The sequence below is a fragment of the Pongo abelii genome, chromosome 10, assembly GCF_028885655.2.
Source record: "Pongo abelii isolate AG06213 chromosome 10, NHGRI_mPonAbe1-v2.0_pri, whole genome shotgun sequence".
In the NCBI taxonomy this organism is placed as follows: Eukaryota; Metazoa; Chordata; class Mammalia; order Primates; family Hominidae; genus Pongo; species Pongo abelii.
In genome coordinates, this window is record NC_071995.2 from 116,676,912 (window position 1) to 116,699,912 (window position 23,001).

A 23,001-nucleotide genomic window follows, 5' to 3' on the forward strand; every position below is an offset into this window, starting at 1 on the left:
CTGGGAAACAGAGTGAGACTCCATCTCAAAAATTAAAAAAAAAAAGTAGGAACTAAACATTGGGTACACATGCTCATAAAGATGGGAACAAAAGGCACAGGGGACTCCTAGAAGGGGGAGGGAAGGGGACAAGCTCTGAAAAATGAACTATTAAGCACTACACTCACTACCTGGGTGATGGGATCATCCGTATCCCAAACCTCAGTGTCATACAATATACCCATGTAACAAACCCGTACATGTACCCTCGAATCAAAAAATAAAAGTTGAAATTATTAAAAATGAAATTAAATTAAAAGAATAGCCAGCCAGGCTAGAATAGAAAAGGAACACTGAAAAGGACAGAGAGAAAGAATACACCATCTCCTAAGAAAGCCTGCGTCATTTCCAGATGATTAAAAAGATTTTCTCAGAACTCTATCAGACCTCAAGCCTCAAGCCCTTGAGGCAGATGTGGGGAGAAGCAAATTTAAGCTATGAGTTAGCAACCAATTCCTCTAAGAAGACAGCTGCAACTTTGGCCACAAACCGGAGATCAGAGAAGACATGATACTGTTTGGGTTTTATGATGATTTTTACTATTATTATTACTAATACTGTCGTTTCTACTGATAAAGTCTGCCTACTGATAAAATTCTGCCTCATTTTCCTTGAGAAAGAAGGAAAACAGATGAGAAAATTAGCTCAAAGGAAAAACCAAACTCCAAGGAAATTTAATTAAATAAATAGATTTCTTGGCTGTGAGAGAAAAGAGATGTGACATGTCCCCAAATCCAACTTCCTCCATGTTCCTGTCTCCTGGGGAACCGGCAGAGCATGAAAAATCCAAATACCTCCCCCAGAGCAAGAAACGCTGATATTATTATCAATATGCCCTTGCCGCTTTAAATCATGTCTGTTCGGGCAGAACTTGCTTCATTTCACTCTTTCTTTCTCTTTCCCAATAAATGCACTTGGAAAGGAAGTTTGGATTATTTTTTAGCTCTTTCTTTTTCCATCCTGGTTCTTAACTGATGCTATGTCTCCAACAGCTTTGAGCAATTTCTTTCCCTCGAGGAGAAGTTTCCCACTTGTTCCACGTGGACAGAAATCTCCAACCTGGCCCACCTTGCTAGAAGCAGGGGCAGGACAGCCCAGGGCACACCTCTTCTTTGCCTCTCTGAGACCTGAACCAGGTTGCTTGGCAGCTGCCCTCCTTTCTTCATCTATAAATTTGGGGCAGGAACGCTAGGCACTTAATTCACACAGGAGACAGCTTGGGAAAATGAAGTCAAGTCGAAAGCAAGGGGGAGAAAAATCCTTGCAAGACTGCTGGAAGGATTAAATGAAATCATATAGGCGAAGATACCTACTAGTAACAATAGTTATTACCCAATAATAATAACAGCAAGGTATCGGTTATCAGGCACCCACAGCAACTCCATGCAAGACACTGGACTTTGTATATTTGATTTCACTTAATCCTCAAAACAACCCAAGAGGTAGGGACAGTTATTATCTGAATTTCCACACACGGAAGTGATGGCTCGGAGAGGTGAATTCACTTGCCAAAGGCCACACAGCCAAGTACCCCACACAATCCAGGAACACAGGAGGTACTTAATAAATGCTGGTTAAAGCTGAATGCACAGGTCAACTGCCCACTAAGATGTCATCATCCCTTGACTGCCATAACCTCTAGGGACAGCTAACCTGGTTCTATTTTCAAGGGAGCACCATTTAAGATACTTGAGGGTGTTTTTTTCACCTCCTATAAAACTTGTACTGTGGCCGGGTGCAGTGGCTCACGCCTGTAATCCCAGCACTTTGGGAGGCCGAGGCGGGCAGATTACCTGAGGTCAGGAGTTTGAGACTAGCCTGGCCAACATGGTGAAACCCTGTCTCTACTAAAAATACAAAAATTAGCTGGATGTGGTGACGTGCGCTGTAATCCTAGCTACTGGGGAGGGTGAGGCAGGAGAATCACTTGAATCCAGCAGGCGGAGTTTGCAGTGAGCCAAGATCATGTCATTGCACTCCAGCCTGGGAGACAAAAGCAAAACTCCATCTCAAAAACAAAACAAAACGAAACAAACCTTGTACCGTGTCCACATCCACATGTTTTAGGGGGGGAAACCAGAGCTACAAGGCAATCTATTTCAACAAAGAAATTCCCCCCTTTTCTTTGCTAATGGCTGCAGATAAAGCTACAGACCCAGCGTCATCAACAAAAGTAGCAATTGACATTTGTTGAGCACAGAGAATACAGCAGGGCTGAGCTGCAAGCTTTTATCTGCATCACCTCACTGCATCCTCAATGCCACCATCTAAGGAAGATGCAGGTATTGTTGCAGTGTTCCTGTTACAGAGACCCACAGGTCAGGCCAGTAGCTGCCTGATGTCACAGAGCAAGCTGGAGGCAGGATGGCATCAGCATTCCAATCTGCCCTTTCCAGAGCCCTAGAGAGTGGGGTGCTCCTTCAGACCCCAGGCCTTATCTCCAGCCCTTCCTAGGACATCTCACTTCTCCCTACTTCTCACCTTCTGCCTTGGGTCCAACCTACTCCTAGGCTATGAAGCCATCCACCAGCCTTACCTAGGCACAGGCCAATGTACTGCTGCCTGGGACAACAGGTCACTGCACGTGATGGGTTTACGTCCCTTGAAAATCAGTCTGAACTCTTAAAGTCCGCGGGCTTTCAGACAGACCCAGCAGAGACCAGTGGGATGACCCTGGCCAAGTGGTTTCTGCACAGCACATGGGCTCCCAACAAATACCCTGCCTTTCTTTTGCTCTTTCAGAGCCTTCGTGGGGCCGGGGGGCAGCAGAGGCGGGAAGGTGGGGCGGTATGTAGCGGTGGTTTCCCCCTAAGTTCTGAGCGCAATGCTGGCTTTGTGACTTACCCAAGCTGTGCGGCCTTTGCTAGGCCCAGGCACCTCTCTGAATTCTATCTCCTCCCTTTTTACAAGGGACGGGGCAACTCATAGCTTTGAAAGTTGTAATAAAAATCAAAGGAAGTCATCCATGGAAATTCCTCACATGTGATGTGTCTAGCACACTGTAAACATGGACCAATGCCTTATACATAGTAGAGGAATGTTAAACATCTGTGCAGAAACCCTTGGGACAAGAGTGCATTTGGGGGCGGGAGTTGGAGTTTTCTTAGAGACAGGGTCCTGCTCTGCCACCCAGGCTGGAGTGCAGTGGCATGATCATAGCTCACTGCAGCCTCGAACACCTAGGCTCAAGAGATCCTCCAGCCTTGGCCTCCTGAATAGCTGGGACTACAGGCACACACGACCAAGCCCAGCTGATTTTTTTATTTTTTGTAGAGAAGTGGTCTTGCTACGTTGCCCAGGCTAGTTTCGAACTTTGGCCTCAAGCAATCTTCCTGCCTCACCTCCCAAGTCACTGGGATTACAAGTATGAGCCATTGTGCCTGGCCAGGGGTGCATTTTAAATCCTCTTTTTCCACATTCAGTGGCACCATGAATATTCAGAAAAGACCACCGGACACTAAATCCTTCCTTCATGAAGAAATCTACAAGCTCTTTCATCTCAACCTCTTTTTGAACCCACCTTGATGTCATAATTCCCCTACTGTGATTTCCCAAAAAATCACAGTATCTTGTCTTAGAACTGGCAACACCTGGCGGGGCACTTTGGGAGGCCGAGGCAGGCGGATCGCTTGAGCCCAGGAGTTCAAGACCAGCCTGGGCAACATGGTGAAACCCCGTCTCTACAAAAAAAAATTTTTTCATTAAAAAAATTAGCCAGGTATGGTGGCATACCCCTATAGTTCCAGCTACTCTGGGGGCTAAGGGAGGAGGATGGCTTGAGCCTGGGAGGCAAAGGTTGCAGTGAGCCAAGATCAGGCTACTGAACTCAAGCCTGGGCGAGAGAGTGAGACCCTGTCTCAAAAAAATTTAAAAAAAACAGAACTGGCATCACTCAAGAATCTGAAGGACTCGGTTGAATAAAGATCATGATCCGAAGTTAAAAGGAGTTTCAGGTAAATTCTGCTTCCACCCTCTGGTCATTGGTACAAAGATCAAAGGAAAGTGGATGTAGTTGAGTACGACTCTGTCCTTCTTTCCAAAATCCAAACAAAACAAGTACACCTTTCCCAGGGCACCATATGTTATTGACTTCAATACTGAAAGTTTGCAGGCAGCTTTGACATCACAAAATGATCCAAAAAGATACTGGGGGTGGGGGCGGGGGGGGGCGGGGGCGGGGGGGGGGGGCGGGGCCGGGGGCGGGGGCGGGGGGGGTGGGGATTTTTTTTGAGCTATGATGATTTGAATGAGAAAAGAAACTGTCCTGAGTAGATTGCAGATTTGGCATTTGATGGGCAATAAAATAAAATAATCAACCCAGGAGGCAACGGGAGAAGCCCAAACATAGCCTCTGAACTCAATGGAGGGGTTTATTCTCCTAGAAAACTTCCCCTGAACTTGCTCGGGCTGCGTTGAGGCTCCTGCTCTGGGCTTCCCAGCCCCTGTGCTTCCCCAGCCTGAGAAGAGCAATGATAATCATACTAATAGTAATATATGATAATCACACTAATACCATGCATTGAGTACTTCCTACAGCATTTGAGCTGAGACCCAAATAATGAAAAGGAGCTGGCTCACAGAAAGAGTATTGCAGGCAGAAGAAACAAATGTAAAAGTGGGAATTAATTTTTTTTATGTTCAAAGAATCCAAAAAAGGTGTCACTGAGTGGATATAGGGATCAATGCAGTAATAGTAACAACAGTTAGAAGCTGTGGGAGTAAACCAGAGAGCCGTCTTCGAGGGCAGGGATGCAGTTACTGCTGGCAGCTCACTGGCTGGGCATGAAAATCGAACCTGAGACACAGAGTCCAGGGAAAAAGGGGCTTATGGGCCATCCATCCTGTCCTCAGGCATTTGGCAGACCAAGACACCAGGCTCAGTGAGGCCATGTGGCTGATCCAGGCTCCCATAACCAGAGAAGTCAGGGGCAGAGCCAGAACCGAAGCATCCTGCCTCCAGCCCTGAGCTCCGTCTGCTGTTGCCCCCTTTCATGGGTGATCAGGAGCTGTTTATCTGCAAAACTGATGGAAGTTTTAACAAGGTCCCTGGGGAGACAGGGAGAGATGGTGCATGTATGTGTGTGCATGGTAAGTTGGAGGGAGGGTGGTATATCACAGTTCCTCGCTTTCATCTGGTTCCTGTTAATTGGACTAAAGACCCCTGGGAAAACCATGCTCTGGGCATGATAAGCCAAACCCCAACTCAATTATGGTTTTCTGTGCTTTACAGAACCTCAGTGTTCACAGAACCTCCTGGCTTTCATCTGGCCTCAGAATACTGAAGTTGTCATCAGCATCGTCATAATCATTATCCTCCTCCTTAGAACCACAGCAGCTATGTTCCTGGAGCACTTAGGATAAGTCAAGCCAGTGGCTCTCAGCCCAGAGTGATTTTGCCGCAGGGGACATTTGACAGTGTCTGTAGGCATTTTTGATTGTCACAACCAGGGCCTGGGGGGTTGGATACTACTGGCATCTAGTGGGTAGAGGCCAGGGTGCTGCTTAACATCTTCCAAGGCACAGGACAGTCCCCCCACCACAATTTTCCAGCCCCAAATGTCAATGGTGCCAAGGTTGAGAAACCCTGGGGGCTAGCCCTGTTCGTGCTGTAATTGGAGACCACCAAGAAAACCTCCTACTTGGGACCTGAGATGTAATGACTGACATCAGAGAGGATTAACAATGATCACTGTTGTTAAGCAAGGCCCCCTACCCTACAACCTCCAGACAGTCTGCAGTTAGGAAGTACCCTCTGTAAACCGATAGCCCCCTACAGAAAATCCCTTTAGTCTAGAAACTTGCCCACTCTTGGGGAGTAAATATAGTCATATATTTCCATAAAAGACTATTGGGAAACTTTTCCCAACCTCCCAAATATGTTAAAAGAAGATTGTGATTGGGTGCTAACTTTTTCTGCTCCAGAGTACTAAAGGGGATCAGAACACTGTCTTCCATCCATAGGGCAGTAGCATCATCAAGTTTAGGGCCTGATGGAAGTCACAGGCAACACCCTCAACTGTCGGTACCCATCATGGAGTGGACTTCAACAGCTCTGGGGCCCCGAGACCATTCAGCTCCTGTGGAATCTACCTTCCAGAAAGATACTGGAGGCAGAACAGGCAACACCAACGCCATACTTATTAGGAAACAGAGAGAAACCTTTCACTTCAGCATTCTCTTTGGGTTGTATGATTTCCAATTCACTCCAGCCAAAAGGAGCACAGCAAAGTCCCGCTCAGATGGTGAGGTGGTCCCAGACAGAGGCAAAAGCACACATCACTTCCCTTAAACATCACAACAACACTAAAAGGCTTGGTATCATTGGTATCATGATGCCTGTTTCAAAGATAGATGTTCCGATAGGGAAGAGGCTGGACCGGTAGCCCAGGCTCGGGACTCACATGCCTTCCTGACTGTGCCACAAACCAACCAGGGCAGCTGAATGACACAGCCGGGAGGCCCAGCCCCTCGCCAACTGTGGCCCATGTCTTTTTTATCAATGCACCCCAGTGCAGCGAATGTGGCAAGCACTAGAACACTGATTTCAACTGAAGCAAGTCCAGCCACTTCTTATCATAGCCATTCTTTAGACAGCCTCTCGGGAGGGCTCCTGTGCAGCTGGGGATGCCCCTGACCCGGCCCCAAGCTCTTTCCAGATGTCTCCCAAGGGAATGAAGCCACTGCCTAGAGTTTTTTCTGTCTCTTCGGAGCTCCCTTTGCATCTCCACTAGTTATTATTTGGAGGCTGCATTTCGATGTTCCTTCTTTACGGTTCATTTTCTCCTCTTAATTGGTCTTGCAGAGTGGCAGGGAGACCAAGGCAAGAGCATCATGACATGAATGCGGAAGGAAGGTTAGTGGCAGCAAGGCCCCGTCGGAGTAGGCTGCTCTGATAGATGCCTCTGCCGTTCACTACGGGCCAGCCGGGAAAGAAACCCAGGGTCTCCCCTAGCTTCCAGCCTGCCTGCCGAGAATGGTCGGTCTGTGAAACAGAATTAAGTCAGCATTAGTCCCTGATGTAGCTGGGTCAAGCCCTTCTCCTCTCTCAGACTGAGTTTTTCCTTGCTTGAAAGTTGAGATGATCAGACCGAGGTTCCTGCCAGTTTCTACATTACTATGCATCTTTTTTTTTTTATACTTTAAGTTTTAGGGTACATGTGCACAATGTGCAGGTTAGTTACATATGTATACATGTGCCACGCTGGTGTGCTGCACCCATTAACTTGTCATTTAGCATTAGGTATATCTCCTAAAGCTATCCCTCCCCCCTCCCCCCTCCCATCCCACAACAGTCCCCAGAGTGTGATGTTCCCCTTCCTGTGTCCATGTGTTCTCATTGTCCAATTCCCATCTATGAGTGAGAACATGCTATGCATCTTTTGCACTGATTTCAAGACAGTTTTGACGTCTCCGCTAAAGGAAGCTTATCAGGCAGCGCCTCCTGGTGACCAAATATGACACTGCGCCATCTAGAGGTGGCCCTGGTTGGATGGTGTCCAAGAAAACACTGGGAGGAAAAGGCATCTCAGTGTCTACAGCCAAGCAGCTACGTGCCCCTAACTTATTCAAGCAAGGAGCCTAGGATTGAAAGCAACAATGCATCCCTGACGCTCAGTTCCTCCACCTTCCGTGATCATTATGGCACAAGGTCTTTACAAGTGGAGCTTGAAAAATCTGTCAGCCCCAGCCATTGAGAGCATCCTGGTATCCAGTTACAAAGCTTGTCTGCCTCATTTCTCCTCCACAAAGTACCAGATAGAAAAGGAAAGAAACAAAGGCGCTAAAGAAAGAAAATGATCAGATGATGAAGCTCAACTGAGCTCTGTTCCCAAGGACAGGGCTGATGTGGGGGGTAGGGAAGTACCGTCTCCCACCCTCCCGACTCAAAGCAACAGGTTCTCTGTGTGGGGAAAGGAGGACCATTTAAGGTTTCCTGTTTTGAGAGTGAAGTCAGTGGGGGAAATTCGGAGTGTAGAGCACCCCCACATTTCTGAATCCCATCGGGATGGTGGTCACACTCATCCAAAGAAAGCCACAGACTCCTATATAGGAGTGACCTTCAGAGAGTACTATCCAGACAGCATCTGTGTACAGCACTCCAAAGACAACGAGATGTGGTCCCCACTCCCCACAGAACTCAGGCCGATACAAAACAGACCCCAAAAGTCAGCACAATGGACCATGCATAATGTTTTGGGTTTGTCTTTTGAGACAGAGTCTCACACTGTCACCCGGGCTGGAGTGCAACGGTGCAATCTCAGCTCACTGCAACCTCTGCCTCCCAGATTCATGCAATTGTCCTGCCTCAGCCTCCCGAGTAGCTGGGATTACAGGCGCACACCACCATACCTGGCTAATTTTTTGTATTTTTAGTAGAGACGGGGTTTCACTGTGTTAGCCAGACTGGTCTCGAACTCCTGACCCTGTGATCCGCCCGCCTCGGCCTCTCAAAGTGCTGGGATTACAGCCATGAGCCACCATGCCCAGCCAGGACCATGCATAATGAAAGCATGTGTTTTGGGTGAAACTGATGTGGGTTTGAGCACAAGCTCTACCAGGTACTAGCTGTGTGACCCTAGGCATCCTACCCTCTCTGGGCGTGTGCCTCCTTCCTGCCTTCCCCTGAGCACTTACTATGGGAAGTTCTTGATCAATTACAGCCCCCTATACATGTTGTACCACTTGTGCAAATATTCATTCAACCCCACTACAGAGTTCTCCACAGTCAGTGCCTCCCCAGACTCTTCATGTATTTATTGCCCCCCTCCAAAAGGAAGTTCTTCTTTACATCAGACCAAAATCTTCCCTGATTTAGACATGTATGTATTTGTTTTAATTGACACTCACTATTTCTAGCTTGGTCTTTTACAAAAAGGGTTAGCAAACATTTTCTCTAAAAAGCTTGACAGTAAATATTTCAGGCTTTGTGGGCCATACGGTCTCTGTCACACTACACAATTCTGATGTTGCAGCGTGAAAACAGCCATAGACAAAGTGGAAACAAATAGGTATGGCAGTGTTCCAATAAAACTTTATTTACAAAAGCAGGTGGAGGGCTGACTTTGGCCCGTGGGCTATACTTGGTCAACCCCTGTTTTAGAGAGAAAATCTCTCATTATCTGATCACTATCCCTCCCATACGATCTCATCCCTGATACACAGACACAAAGTGCTTTGGCTTCACTTCTCTCCCCTAGGGCAAATCTATAAATGCTTCAACCTTCCCCTCCAAGGGCATAATTTCTGTGATTAGATTATGACAGTTCATTTGTTCGTTAATTCATTCAATGATACTTTTGCAACCGTGCTAAGTAGTTTGTAGGAAATGAACAAAATGCTGCGTTTAGAGTGTACGGTCTGGAATCAGCCCGAGCTCAAGTGCTGGTACCCTGCAATTTACCGGCCATGTGACCTTGGTTGGGTACCATGGTTCACCCCTCTGTGCCTTCATTCTCTTATCTGAAAACTGGGGAATACAAAAGTCCCTATCTCATGGGGATATCTGACGATTAAGTGAAATAACCCTCAAAATCAGCTCAGAACACCGCCTGACACTCAGTATGTTTTTAACATTTTATTGTTATTATTTTGGTTATTAAAAGATGGCTCTTGCTATCTAGGAATTTCCAATCTAATATGGGAGATTTAGATATCAAAGCAACTACAAGATAACTGCCCAATGATTATGGCAGAAGATCGACGCAGATGCAATCAAGGAAATCCTCCCCGCAGTGGTCAGGAGTTGCCTAAGCCATGGGAAGGTTTACTTTAGGAAGATGCAGCCCAGAAAGTTTTTCCTTTTGAACAGATGCAAAGGGGCGGTGAATCAGTGAGAAAACCATCGAAACCTGGGAGGTCAGAGCATCCTGCCCCACCAGGCACCAGCAGCAAAGAAGAAAGTATCACAGTACAGATGAAAGTAAGAAAACGGGGTTCGAGGAGGATTCTTTTCCTTCAAACCTTCTCATTTAAGTTACACAACTACTTATTTGTTGCCCAGAAAGACAGAAAATGCAGAAGGGCAAAAGAAAAAAAATCATCACTCTTAACCAAAGAACAGCTATGCTAAATATCCAAGTGGATTTCCTTCCAGACCTTTTTTCCCATTTTATTTTACTTTACTTTATTTTATTTTTTTGAGATGGAGTCTCCCTCTGTCACCCAGGCTGGAGTGCAATGGCGCAATCTTGGCTGTCTGCAGCCTCTGCCTCCCAGGTTCAAGCCATTCTCCTGCCTTGATGCTCTGAGTAGCTGGAACTATAGGCGTGCACCACCACGCCTTGCTAATTTTTGTATTTTTAGTAGCGATGGGGTTTCACCATGTTGGCCAGGCTGTTCTTGAACTCCTGACCCCAGGTGATCCACCCGCCTTGGCCTCCCAAAGTGCAGGGATTACAGGTGTGAGCCACAACACCTGGCCTATTTATTTATTGAGATGGAATCTTGCTCTGTTGCCCAGGCTGGAGTGCAGTGGCATGATCTTGGCTTACTGCAGCCTCCGCCTCCTGGGTTCAAACAATTATCCTGCCTCAGCCTCTTGAGTAACTGGGACTATTGGCATGCACCACCATGCCCAGCTAATTTTTATATTTTTAGTGGAGACAGGGTTTCACCATTTTGGCCAGGTTGGACTCGAACTCCTGACCTCCAGTGATCCATCTGCCTCGGCGTCCCAAAGTGCTGGGATTACAGGCATGAACCACCGTGCCTGTCCCCACGCAACCGTTTAAAAAATACTAGGCCGGGCGCGGTGGCTTACGCCTATAATCCCAACACTCTGGGAGGCCAAGGTGGGTGAATCACGAGGTCAGGAGTTCGAGACCAGCCTAGACAACATGGTGAAACCCCGTCTCTACTAAAAATACAAAAAATTAGCTGGGCATAGTGGTGGGTGCCTATAATCCCAGCTACTTGGGAGGCTGAGGCAGGAGAATTGCTTGAACCTGGGAGGCAGAGGTTGCAGTGAGCCGAGATCGCGCCACTGCAATCTAGCCGGGGTGACAGAGTGATTCTGTCTCAAAAAAATTACTAAGTAACATACCAATGTGAATGCAAATTATGGTCAATACAGTGCTTTCTTTTTCTCTCCCAAACAATAGCTTGGGTACTTCTCATACGAGAGTGTAAGTTGGTAATCAGGGAAATAATTAGAGAAAGCAAAAGGCCACGTGAGTGGAAATCATGACTATAATGAACTGGAACCATCTCCCCTGGGCATATTTTAGAGGAAGGCAAGAATAATTTTGCTCCAAATAATAACAAATATTTTCATCCTCCTTGGCCCTTCCTGCCTTCTCCCTGCACGTTCCCCGCAAGTTTCAAACATATTCATGCGCCCGCGGAAGCCTCCCATCCTCGCTCAGGACCGTGGCTGGGAAGGACAGAGATACTGACAGAGAGTCAAATCTGCTGGGAATGTTCCCATCTGTGCAACTGGGCACGCAGCCTGATCTACCCACCACTCATATGGTTGTGAGGCTAAAACAAGATCACCTGCATGCAGGTGCTTCCTGAAACTGAAGGTGCTGTGCAAATGTGCGGTATTATTTGATATTTACATGCAGCCTTTAAATAATTTCTTTTTATCTCAGTTCCAGTGTAAGCTGCTACAAAAGCCCCAAAGGGTTGCTCCCTCAAGCTGAGCAAATGGAAACACAGGGACCACCCAGAGTTAAGGAGAAAGCCATTCATTCCCACCACTTTTTTACGTGGGAAGCCTCCGCTTAACAGGATTCAGACAGAAATGAGTTCAAACCCTGCCTCTGACACTTAGTTGCTGTGTGACCCCTCCCCCCCCCACCCCAGGCAAGGGCTCTACCTTTCTGAGCCTCAGTTTTCTTACCAGAAAATAGGAATAATAATCCTACAGACCTCATGAGGTTGTTGAAGAATTAAATGAGCAGATGCTGCGTGACTTGGCCCAGTAAGAACTCAATCAATATTTGTCGCTGCTGTTAATATCAACCACTAGCATTCACTCAGTCACTCCGTGACTACTTCTTGCATTCCAACTCCGAGCCAGATACTGGGAGAATTCCAACACGGGTTCTCAAAGCGTGTTCCTCAAACCAGCAGCACCAGCATCGCCTGGGAACTTGTTAATGCAGATTTCTGGGCACTGCCCCGGACTGGCTGAAGCAGGAACTCTGGGGGTGGAACCCTCTGGGGGATTCTGATACATGTTTAGGTTTTGAGCACCACTGTTCTTGTGGAAAGGGGTATGAAAACAAACAAATAAAATAATTTTAGATGTGCTAGAGACTATAATAGGACAGAGAGTGGCCAGGATGGAAGTGGGACTCTGAGAAGCTGGCAGTGGGCTGAGTCCAAAATGACAAGGAATCAGCCAGAGAAAGATTGAGGCAGGGTATTCCAGGCAGAAAGAAGGGCCGTGCAAAGGCCCTGGGGCAGGCATTGTGAAGAAGAGAGAGTAGCTGGGTGCCATGAGCCAGTGAAAACATCAGCAGATAGGGACCAGATTGGGAGCCCAGGGACAGGACTGGGGGTCTCATTCTAAGATATAACAGTCTGTTTGGATCTGACTCAGTTCATGTAGTTTCATGGAGCCCATAAACCTCAAAGAGTTCAGTCCCTGCCAAGCACAAGTTCAATGTCAATTCTGCAACCAATTCTTCTGCTCAGCACCTCGTGGGTGCCAGGAATAAAAAGAGAAAGGAGTGACTACAGCGCTGATCGGAGATGACAGCCAGAGAGTCGGGTTCTCTTTGTTCTCATTGGGGGGTTCCACAAAAGCCAGATACTGGCCACATGAAGCAGCTGGTGGGCAAGACAGAGGGGCCAGGGGTGGCCTGCAAGAAAGAGAAAGTGGGCTGCAGGGGGACAGGACAGGTGGATGAAGCCTTGGACCAGGTTGCTCAACAGAGGTTCTGCTGCAAGACAAAGGCTGGAGAGGAAAACATCCTGCCCCTCCCTCCACCCCTGCCTTAGTGGGGACCAGTCAGTGGCTCTGTAGGAAGACTGCCTTGGTTCAGATTCAGCTTGGGAAAGAGGGAGGAGGAAGGAGGGAGGGAAGCTGACTTTAAAAACAATAAAAATAATCATAGTCCAGTACATCTTCAGTGCCAAATTTGCCAGACAAGTGTTTATATTAACACAGTGTTTACATGACTTCATTTCTTTCCTTGCAACAACTCCATGAGGATGATACAACTAGCATCCCCATTTTACAGATGAAGAAAGCAAGGTAGTTAGACAGAGAGGGAACACTGAGGGAACACTGAAGGAGGGAGAGAGGAAGGGAAATTGACTGATGGATTTAGTTTAGCCTAGAACGAGTTAAGTGAAATCCAACCAAGTCCCTTCCCTTCTTTAATCCCCTCCAGTGGTTTCCCATTCTACTAAGAAGCTGCCAGCAATGGCTACAAGGGGCCTCAGGAACTGAGCCCCGACCATGTCTCTGACCTCATCTCCTATCTTCTGCCTCCTCTCCCAGCCATGGATTAGCCCACTGACAACTCAGTTACACTGGCACCCATGCTTCCATGGCACCCACGTTTCCAGAATCCCCTTCTCTATGTGGTTCCAGATTAGAGCTGGCCAAAAGTGAAGTTGTACAAGACTCGGGTGGCAAGAGAGAGCAGCCATCATGCCCTGAAGAGTAACATGGGTTGAAGACAATGGGGAACAGAGGCTGGAGTGCTGGTCCTGTTTATCCTCCATCTTCCCTACCTCACAGCCAACTCTTCTTCCTGACAGTAGTCCCTCGATGAACAACAGCCGACCTTAAGTTCACCACCAGATGCTTCATGACAAACTCACAGAGGCAATAGCCACAAAGGGCCAATAACTTTCCCTAGGCATCTATCCAAGCCCGCCTGCATGGTCCCTTCCAACAGCTGGACGTATTGGCTGCCAGATGTCCCTGAAACTGCAGGCTGCCTTACCTATGTCAGGGTAGGTTCGAGACCTCTCTCTGAATCTTAAGCTTCCCTTTTTGAGCTTGTACTTCCCCAGCTCTTCCTACGGTCGTATAAGTCTAACATCTAATAAATTCCATTTTTTCCATTATACTCACAGTAATTGGGCTTCTCTGATTGACCCATCACTGAGATCATCACTAGCAGAAGGGATACTGTTCCAGAACTAGCAGCCTCCATTTCCTCCTCCTTGGGATGTGCATTGTGAGAAGCTCATGTCACATAAAAGGCAACATGTGGGCACCCCAACAGATAATCCCCAATTGAACATCCACTCAACAACTAGCGCCAACTGCCGTCCATGAGCATGCACCATCTTGGATGTTCCAGCCCAGTCAAGCCCCAGATGACTGCAGCTCCAGCCAAAAACACACGGAACAGAAGAACCACCCAGCTGAGCCCAGCCAATCCCTGAGCCCAGGGAATTATGATGATGAAACTATACCCTAAAGAGTTAATGAAACCAATGACAGAAATTACTGAGTTTGCAGGATAACAGATAAGAAAAAAAACAACTTGCTGAGATGCTGAAACTCCCTCCTCTTGTGAGTATTTTTTTTTTAACTCACAAGTTTTTTAAAAAGATTTGGCAGTGGGCTAAAATCAATTGGAACCAGGATGACCAACTGGAGTTTGTGCACAAGTTTGCTGACATCACAGCCCAAATTTCCACCACATATTTCATACTAACTCCTCTCAAATTTGCATATACAACCTATGAAGTAACATAAAGAAATAACTACACACACCCAAGGACTTTCCAGACTTCCCCTTTCCCTCCACCAACCACCTGCTAATCCCAGTATCTACCCCCTAAGCCTTTCCTAATAAAAATACTGCCTTGAAGCCAGCCCAGGGTGACAGATTTGAGCTTGACTCCTGTCTCCTTGGAAGTCAACTTTCAATATGAAGCTTTTCTTTTCTGAAAAACCTGGCCAGGCACAGTGGCTCACGCCTGTAATCCCAGCACTTTGGGAGGCCGAGGCAGGTGGATCACGAGGTCAGGAGACCAAGACCATCCTGGTGAACACGGTGAAACCCCGTCTCTACTAAAAATAGAAAAAATTAGCCGGGCATGGTGGCGGGTGCCTGTAGTCCCAGCTACTTGGGAGGCTGAGGCAGGAGAATGGCGTGAACCTGGGAGGCAGAGCTTGCAGTGAGCCAAGATCGCGCCACTGCACTCCAGCCTGGGTGACAGAGCGAGAGTCCGTCTCAAAAACAAAAAACCGACATCATAGTATTGGCTTCTAGTGCATCAGAGAGCGAGCCCCTTTTGCTCAATAAGAATGAGAGATAACAAGGCAGTTGTGTTGAGCCACTAGGTTTTGAAGTGCAGGTCTGAGACCAGACCCACGCAGCCATGGGTCCCCAGAACCACTGGCCATGTAAGCCTGCCTTCTGCTTCTTAAAAGTGATTCTGAGACATGCATTTGAGACCTGTTTGCTCTCAAAATGCTCTTCCCCCATATCTTCTCCTGTCTGATGCTTTCTTGTCATTCAAGTCTCAGCTTAAATGTCATCTCCCCAGAGAGGCTCGCTGTCAGTTTCAGTGTGAACTTGGTTAAGCGATAGACCCCAGTTATTCAATCAAACAACAATCTAGGCAACAGGTGAAGGTTTTCTGTTGCTGTGATTAAAGTCTATAATCAGGTGACTCTAAGTAAAAATTATCCTCTATAATCCGGATGAGCCGATTCAACCCATTGAAACTGAAATGCCTTAAAAGCAGAACTGAGACTATTTCTTTTTTTTTTCTTTCTTCTTTTTTTCCTGAGACAGAGTCTCACTCTATCACTCAGGCCAAAGTCCAGCAGCGCAATCTCGGCTCACTAAAGCCTTGACCTCCCAGGCTCAGGTGATTCTCCCACCTCAGTCTCCTCAGTAGCTGGGATTACAGGCACACACCACACCTAGCTAATTTTTTGTATTTATTTATTTTTTCAGTAGAGATGGGGTTTTGCTGTGTTGCCCAGGCTGGTCTCGAACTCCTGCACTCTAGCAATCCATCCTCCTTGGCCTCTCAGAGTGCTAGGATTACAGGCGCGAGCCACCGCACCCACCCAGAACTGAGACCTCTCCAAAGAAAAAGAAATTCCACCCATAGGCAGAACTTCAGTTCAGGGGCCTTCCCTTCCTAACAGCCTGCCGTTCTTCCTAACAGCCTGCCCTTCCTAACAAACAGCCTGCCCTTCCTAACAGCCTGCCCTTCTTCCTAACAGCCTGCTCTTCTTCCTAACAGCCTGCTCTTCTTCCTAACAGCCCGCCCTACAGATTTCAGACCTTCCCAGCCAGCCCCCACCATTGCATAGGCCAGTTCCTTGTAATAAATCTCTTGATATAATGTATCTTATTGGTTCTACTTCTCTGGCTGAACCCTGACTGACCTGCTCTGATCACCCCATCAAAGCCAGCCACAAAGCCACCATTGTTTCACTTCAGTTTTAATTCTTGCATAAAACCTACTACCGTTTGATTTTTTTTTTTTTTTTTTTTTTTTTTTTTTTTTTTTTGAGACAGAATCTCACTCTGTCGCCCAGGCTAGAGTGCAGTGGCATGATCTTGGCTCACGGCAGCCTTGACCTCCCAGGCTCAGGCAATCCTCCTGGCTCAACCCCTCAAGTAGCTGGGACTATAGGTGTGTGCCACCACACCCAGTTAGATGGATTTTTTGTCAATTTTTTTGTAAAGATGGGGTCTTGCTATGTTGCCCAGGCTGGTCTTGGACTCCTGGACTCAAGCGATCCTCCTGCCTCAAGCCCCACAAAGTGCTAGGATCACAGGCATAAACCACTGTGCCCAACTTGATATTTTTCTTCTTCATTGTTTCTTCCAACATATTCTAGAGCAGCACTGTCCACTAGAATATTCTGTGATGATGGGGATGTTCTAGAACTGTGCTGTTGCAACAGGGCAGCCGCTAGCCACCTGTGGCAATGAACAACTTGAAACATGGCTCCTGAGAACGAAGAAGGGAATTTTAACTTTTATTTAATGAATGTAAGTTTACCTGGTCACACGAGTCTGGTGACCGCTGTACTGAATAGTGCAGGTCTGGGACACAGACTGACAAGAGCCCACAGCCAGCCGGCCTTCCCCACCACTGTATCCCCAACCCCTCCTAGCAACTGACACAGGGGAAGTTCCATCCGTGTTTACAGAATGAATGAATGGAGCCATTGGCGCCTAAGCGCGTTCACATCAGGTTTCTGCCGCTTGTAAGCGAGAGTCCTAATTTGATGCTATCTACATGTAAGGGATTCCTGAGTGCCTACAGAACAGGAGGGCTGGGGCAGTTATAGGGGAAAGGAAAGACATCAGTGTCAATACTAGAACATACGAGACCCTGTGGGCTTCGGGAGGAGCAGCTCTTCCTCTGCCAGCCCAGCCTTTCCCAAGTTAGAAGCAAGTAGAACAATAGGGCAATCAAGACCCACTCTTACTCTTTGTTCCAGTCAAAGGAAGACCGTATGGTGGCAGGCAGCATTCTGGGGGGCTTCATTCAAAGCCCAAACTGGGAAGAAGCCAGAGGGCATCTGAGGCTGTCCTATTTCGGGGGCCACTCTGCATCCTGTTTTTCTCCTGACTGCCAGTTCTCCCCCTTGATACTCAAGAGAAGAAGCAAGAGGAGGGCCCAGGCAGGCAAGCTCCCGGGAGGTTGCAGGGGTGCAGGGGTGCAGGGGCACCTGCCTGCCTGCAGCACCCTGGCCTCCAGTCTCTCCCCTCCGTGGCTCCCTGAGCCCCCGAAGGATTCCCAGCATCTGTCACCTGCTCTAAGCCACCCATCGACTCTGCAGCCAGAATGTTTGAAAACCGGACAAGAGATCCAGGCACCTTCTGTTCAGCCTACCCTGCTTACTCTGCAGTGTAAGCTCCTTGCCATGGCCCACCGTGGGGGCTGGCACTGCCCACCTGTCTGGCTCCAGCTCCCAACACTCTCCCCAGCATCCCCACTAGGCACCCGTGCTGTTCTCTCTGCCCCTGGGATGTTCCCCTCCCTCCCGTCCCAAGGCACTTCTGAGTGTTCCCATCACTCCCAGTCATTAAGACTTCCCCTCCTCTTCAGGTCTCAGTTCAATCCTGAAGTCGTGAGAAAGTCCCTGAGCCCTGGAACCCAACACTGTGTGTGCCAGATGCAGGGAAAGTGCCTGATAAACACGAGTGGGAGGGGGGAAAGGAGAGAAGGGTAGAAAAGAAGGGGAGGAGGAAGGAAAGCAATATCTCCCATTATCCTCACATAAGCATATTCATTTTAAAAAAGGAAAACAATATCCACAACACAGATCTTCCATTATCTTGACCAGAGGTTTTTCCTTGGGAAAGGAAAGATACAGATGACCACAAATTATGAGGCTGAAAACCATCAAAATGCCAAAAAGAAGACGAGAGAGAGAAAAAGAACAGCAGAGAAGAGGAAGAAGTCCACAGCAACAGCACTCTGATAGCTGGGCCACGTCTCCGCCAGGCTCTCTTCTGATAAAACACCTGTGGCCCGGGAGAGGAAGGTCTAGGAAGGGACCCTGCTGTCCTCAGACGCTGAAGTTCCCAGTTTTGGAATGGAGCGGGAGGTGGAGACAAATAGTGAGAACATGCTCTTTCTGCAGCCAAATCAGTTTCACCCTAGGACCTCAGCTCTGTAGTAACCACGGAGGAAAACTAGGGTTGTGCCCAGAGAAAACTGGTTTGAGGTTTTGCCCTTATTTTTGTGGCCAGGGAATGGTAGGTTACCTCTAGAGAACAATCAAGCCAGACAGAAGGGGAGTGGTCTCAAAAGCAGCAGCAGTGCTGAGGGAGACCGTGGCTCAGAGGGAAGGGAAACAAAGAATGGGAGAGCTGAATTAGAAAGGCTGAAGCCCCTTGGAAGGGCCCCTTGGAGGAAAAAAGAGAGGAGGATGAGGAGAAGTGGAGAAAAGTGAGCTGGGGGACGAAAAAGGCTGCAGGAGCCTGGTGATGGTGATGATGGTGGTAATGATGATGGTGGGTGGTGATGGTGGTGGTGGTGGTGGTGGTGGTGGTGATGGTGATGATGATGATGGTGGTGACGGTGCTAATAGTGATGGTAGTGGTGGTGATAACGATGGTGATGGTGGTGGTGATGGTGATGATGGTGGTGTTGGTGCTAATAATAGTGATGATGGTGGTGGTGATAACGATGGTGATGATGGTGGTGATGGTGCTAACAATAGTGATGGTGGTGGTGGTGATTTGCCTGTATCATCTCACGTAATGCTCCCAACAACCAGTGTGGCCCAAATGATCATCATCCCCATCCTGCTGCATAGGAAACTAAGCACAGAATCATAATATGCCCTATCCACAATCACACAGCTAATAGGTGGCAGAGCCAGAACTTAAACCCAAGTTTGTTGGACTCCAGATTCCATACTCTTAGAAAATGATTGAGGACTAAGAAGGAGAAAGGAGAAAGAGAATGGAGCCTACCCTAGCCACCTTATTTAATATGATGACCAGTCCCTCCATTCCAGAGGGTACTACCAACCCCGCTTAGCCTGCTGCACGTCTTCTTTAATCCACAGCACTTATTCTCACACACAGCATAAGATACGTGATCATTAGGACAATGATTCATTGTCTGTGCCCCAGACCCCCACACTAGAAAGTAAACTTTATGGGGACACACACCTCAGCATGCATTTCTAGAGATCAGAAGAGCACCTGGCATAGAATAACCATGAACCAATTTCGCTGAATGAGCGAATAACGGTTTTTTGGTTTCAGGCCATAGCTGCCATGATAAGGAAAGGTTAAGCTATCCTGGCTCTGGGATCCTTTGATCTTGTTAAATGAAAGAATGAGTATTCTTTGGTTTCAGGCTAAGGGTGATCTAACAAGCTACGAGAAGAGAAAACTGAGTTAAGATTTCCTGTCTTCGGGGCTCCTTGGGCACTGGAAAATAAAGATATCCCCTAAAACCCAAGGAGAAAACTAAGATTAGCATTAACATCTCTAAAATAAAGCTACCTCCAACCTCTGAGAAAGAGAGAGACAGACAGACAGACACAGACATAGAGACAGAGACAGAGACAGAGAGAGAGAGAGAGAGACAGAGAGGGAGAGAGAGAGAGAGACAGAGAGGGAGAGAGAGAGAGAGAAAGAGATGACTTTCTTGGCCAGGCACAAAGCAGCCTTGCTGCCATATCCTTGGTTTCCATATGAGTTCCTCAATACAACTTGTCTTCTGTCATTTAACAAACATGCATCCAGCCCTCACTTTGGGCCAGAATTTTAAAAACCTGATTTCATCACTGTAGGAAACGCCAGCTCTGGGTTGAGCTAGGGCTATTAAGATGAATACAATATCACCCTCAAGAAGTAAGAGTATGATGGGAAAGATACTAGTTTATTCCTCAGTCTGGGATAACATTTTTAGTTAGAGTAAAGGGAAGCCATCCAACTCCCAAGATGGTTAGAAGCTTCAAGGAACCAATTATTATTTTTGAGGGAAGAAGGGAATTCTAAACATGAAGGATACTTTGAGGATGGCTCACTGGTTCCCCCTGGTGGACATTAATAGCAAGCACATCACACAGCTTTTCAGAGGTAGGGAGGGGCTCAGCGGTGTAGACCTGGTGGTCACTGAAGTTATCTGCTGTTCCGGTAGCCAAGGGCAAGCGGTCAGCTCAGTTTGCAGAGCCCAGGAAAGGCCTCATAGAGAACCAGGCTTTGCACTGGGCCTGGGGAAGAGCAGGGATTCACCAGAAGGACAAAAGGAAAGAAAATTCTAGGCAGAGGGATGTGAGTACCAAGATGTGAAATCCAAGCCTCATCTAGAAAACTCTAAGTAATTCATGAATTTAGCAGATATTTAGGGCTTGAAGGGAAAATGTGAATGGTAGGACTTCAAGTAGGAGCCAAACCCTGGGATGTTTTGCAATCCATGAGGAAGACTGTGTTCTTTAAGCCACTGGTAAGTTTTCATGGATTGCTTGAGCTCAGGAGTTTGATACCAGCTGGAGCAACATGACAAAACTCTATCTCTACAAAAAATACAAAAAAGTTTGCCAGGCATGGTGGCACACGCCTGTAGTCCTAGCTACCCAGGAGGCTGAGTGGGGGGATCGCTTGACCCCAGGAGGTAGAGGCTGCAGTGAGCCAAGATTGTGCCACTATACTCCAGCCTGGGCAACAAAGCAAGACCCCATCTCAAAAAAAAAAAAAATACATATGTATTGAACCGCTACTATGTGCTAGATATTGATCTTCATCCTGGGAATCAAACAGTGAGCAGAAACAAGTATGATCCCTGCCTTTTTGCAGCTTACAGTCTAGTGGAAAAGAGAGGCAGTCATTTAAAAACAAATCACTCCCACAAAAAGGTAAGGATTAAAATGTTTTTAAGCGGCACCATCACCTGCAGGAACAGCATAGGTGAAGTACACTGTTAAGATCAGAACTGGGTACACAATTCTTTACTAAGAAGTCTGAGTTGAGCTGACTTCAGTGCTAAGTGCTGTAGGAATGGGTTAAAAGGGAGCACTTGGTCATTGCTTTCAAGGTCCTGGTGGCCCTAAGGCTGGCATCTGAGGCAGGACATAGAAGACTGAGTCTTAGCAGCCTGGGAAGAGTCCAGAGGGAGGCCTATGTGGAGGTGGGAGATCAGTGTAGGTTCAAACCATAGTGAGGTGTGTAATGAAAGTGCTGCTTGACCAAGCATGGGGACGCATGCCTGTGATCCCAGCACTTTAGGAGGCTGAGGCAGGAGGACTGCTTGAACCCAGGATTTCGAGACCAAACTGGGCAATGACAAGGCGAAACCTAGTCTCCACGAAAATTAGACAGGTGTGGTGGCATGCACCTATAGTCCCAGCTACTGGGGAGGCTGAGGTGGGACAATTTAGTGGTGTGCACCTGTAGTCCCAGCTACTGGGGAGGCTAAGGTGGGACAGTTGCTTGAGCCCAGAAGGTCGAGGCTGCAGTGAGCTGTGATCACATCACACCACTGTACTCCAACCTGGGTGACAAAGCAAGACCCTGTCTCAAAAAACAAAAAATAGTAGCAGGCCAGGCACGGTGGCTCATACCTGTAATCCTGGCACTTCGGGAGGTCGAGCCGGATGGATCACCTGAGGTCAGGAGTTTGAGACCAGCCTAGCCAACATAGCGAAACCCCACCTCTACTGAAAATACAAAAATTAGCTCAGCATGGTGGCACATGCCTGTAGTCCCAGCTACTCAGGAGGCTGAGGCAAGGGAATCACTTGAATCCAGGAAGCAGAGGTTGCAGTGAGCCGAGATCATGCCATTGCACTGCAGCCTGGGTGACAGAAAGACTCCATCTCAAAAAAAAAAAAAAAAAAAAAAAAAAGAAAGTGGCCATTACTAGCATCTGCTAAATGATATAGAATAGAACAGGAAGGAATTTACAACATCTTCTTTCATCATGCATAGGAAGGAGGAGTATTGTTTCATGAAACATGCTACAATTGTGTATGTGCATGTGTATGTGTAGCTATGTGTGTGCATGTATGTGTACCTATGTGTGTGGCGGGGAGGGGGTCACAATATAAATTGTACTTGTACTGTCCATCTGAATGAAAAAAATTTTGAAAAAGATCAGAGGACAGGGCCAGGTGTGATGGCTCACACTTGTAATCCTAGCACTCTGGGAGGCCAAGGCAGGCAGATTGTCTGAGCTCAGGAGTTCAAGACCAGCCTGGACAACGTGGTGAAACCTCGTCTCTACTAAAATACAAAAAAAACTAGCTGGGCGTGGTGGCATGCACCTGTAGTCCCAGCTACTCAGGAGGCTGAGGCAGGAGAATTGCTTGATCCCAGGAGGCAGAGGTTACAATGAGCCGAGGTCGCACCACTGCACTCCAGCCTGGGTGACAGAGTAAGACTCCGTCTCAAAAAAAAAAAAAAAAAAATCAGAGTACAAGACCTTTCACGGTCTCACCCAGCCCAGAATGTCACAAAAAAATAACTATTCTTCCCCATAAGGTTGACATAAATGCCTCTCTCACGGAAACTGGAATCTTACTCTACTTTTAAGGACGCTGCCAAACTC

General features: G+C 47.5%; 1 protein-coding gene and 1 long non-coding RNA gene across 5 annotated transcripts in view; one reads left to right on the forward strand and one right to left on the reverse strand.

Annotated features, from left to right (window-relative positions):
- The window catches only part of KSR2 (kinase suppressor of ras 2), a 506,187-nt gene that overhangs the window by 366,376 nt on the left and 116,810 nt on the right, over nt 1-23,001 (reverse strand). The window lies entirely within an intron of this gene.
- On the forward strand, nt 2,436-16,314 carry LOC129049241 (uncharacterized). 4 transcript variants are annotated; one of them, XR_008512173.1, is made up of 8 exons: nt 2,436-2,613; nt 3,920-3,992; nt 4,891-5,127; nt 5,270-6,281; nt 6,842-6,892; nt 13,586-13,953; nt 14,077-14,521; nt 15,921-16,314. It is a non-coding gene; the product is annotated as an uncharacterized LOC129049241 (long non-coding RNA). The 4 variants fall into 4 exon arrangements; XR_008512170.2 differs by lacking the exon at nt 2,436-2,613 and adding an exon at nt 3,489-3,757; XR_008512171.2 differs by lacking the exon at nt 2,436-2,613 and adding an exon at nt 3,489-3,757 and having other exon boundaries at nt 15,924-16,314.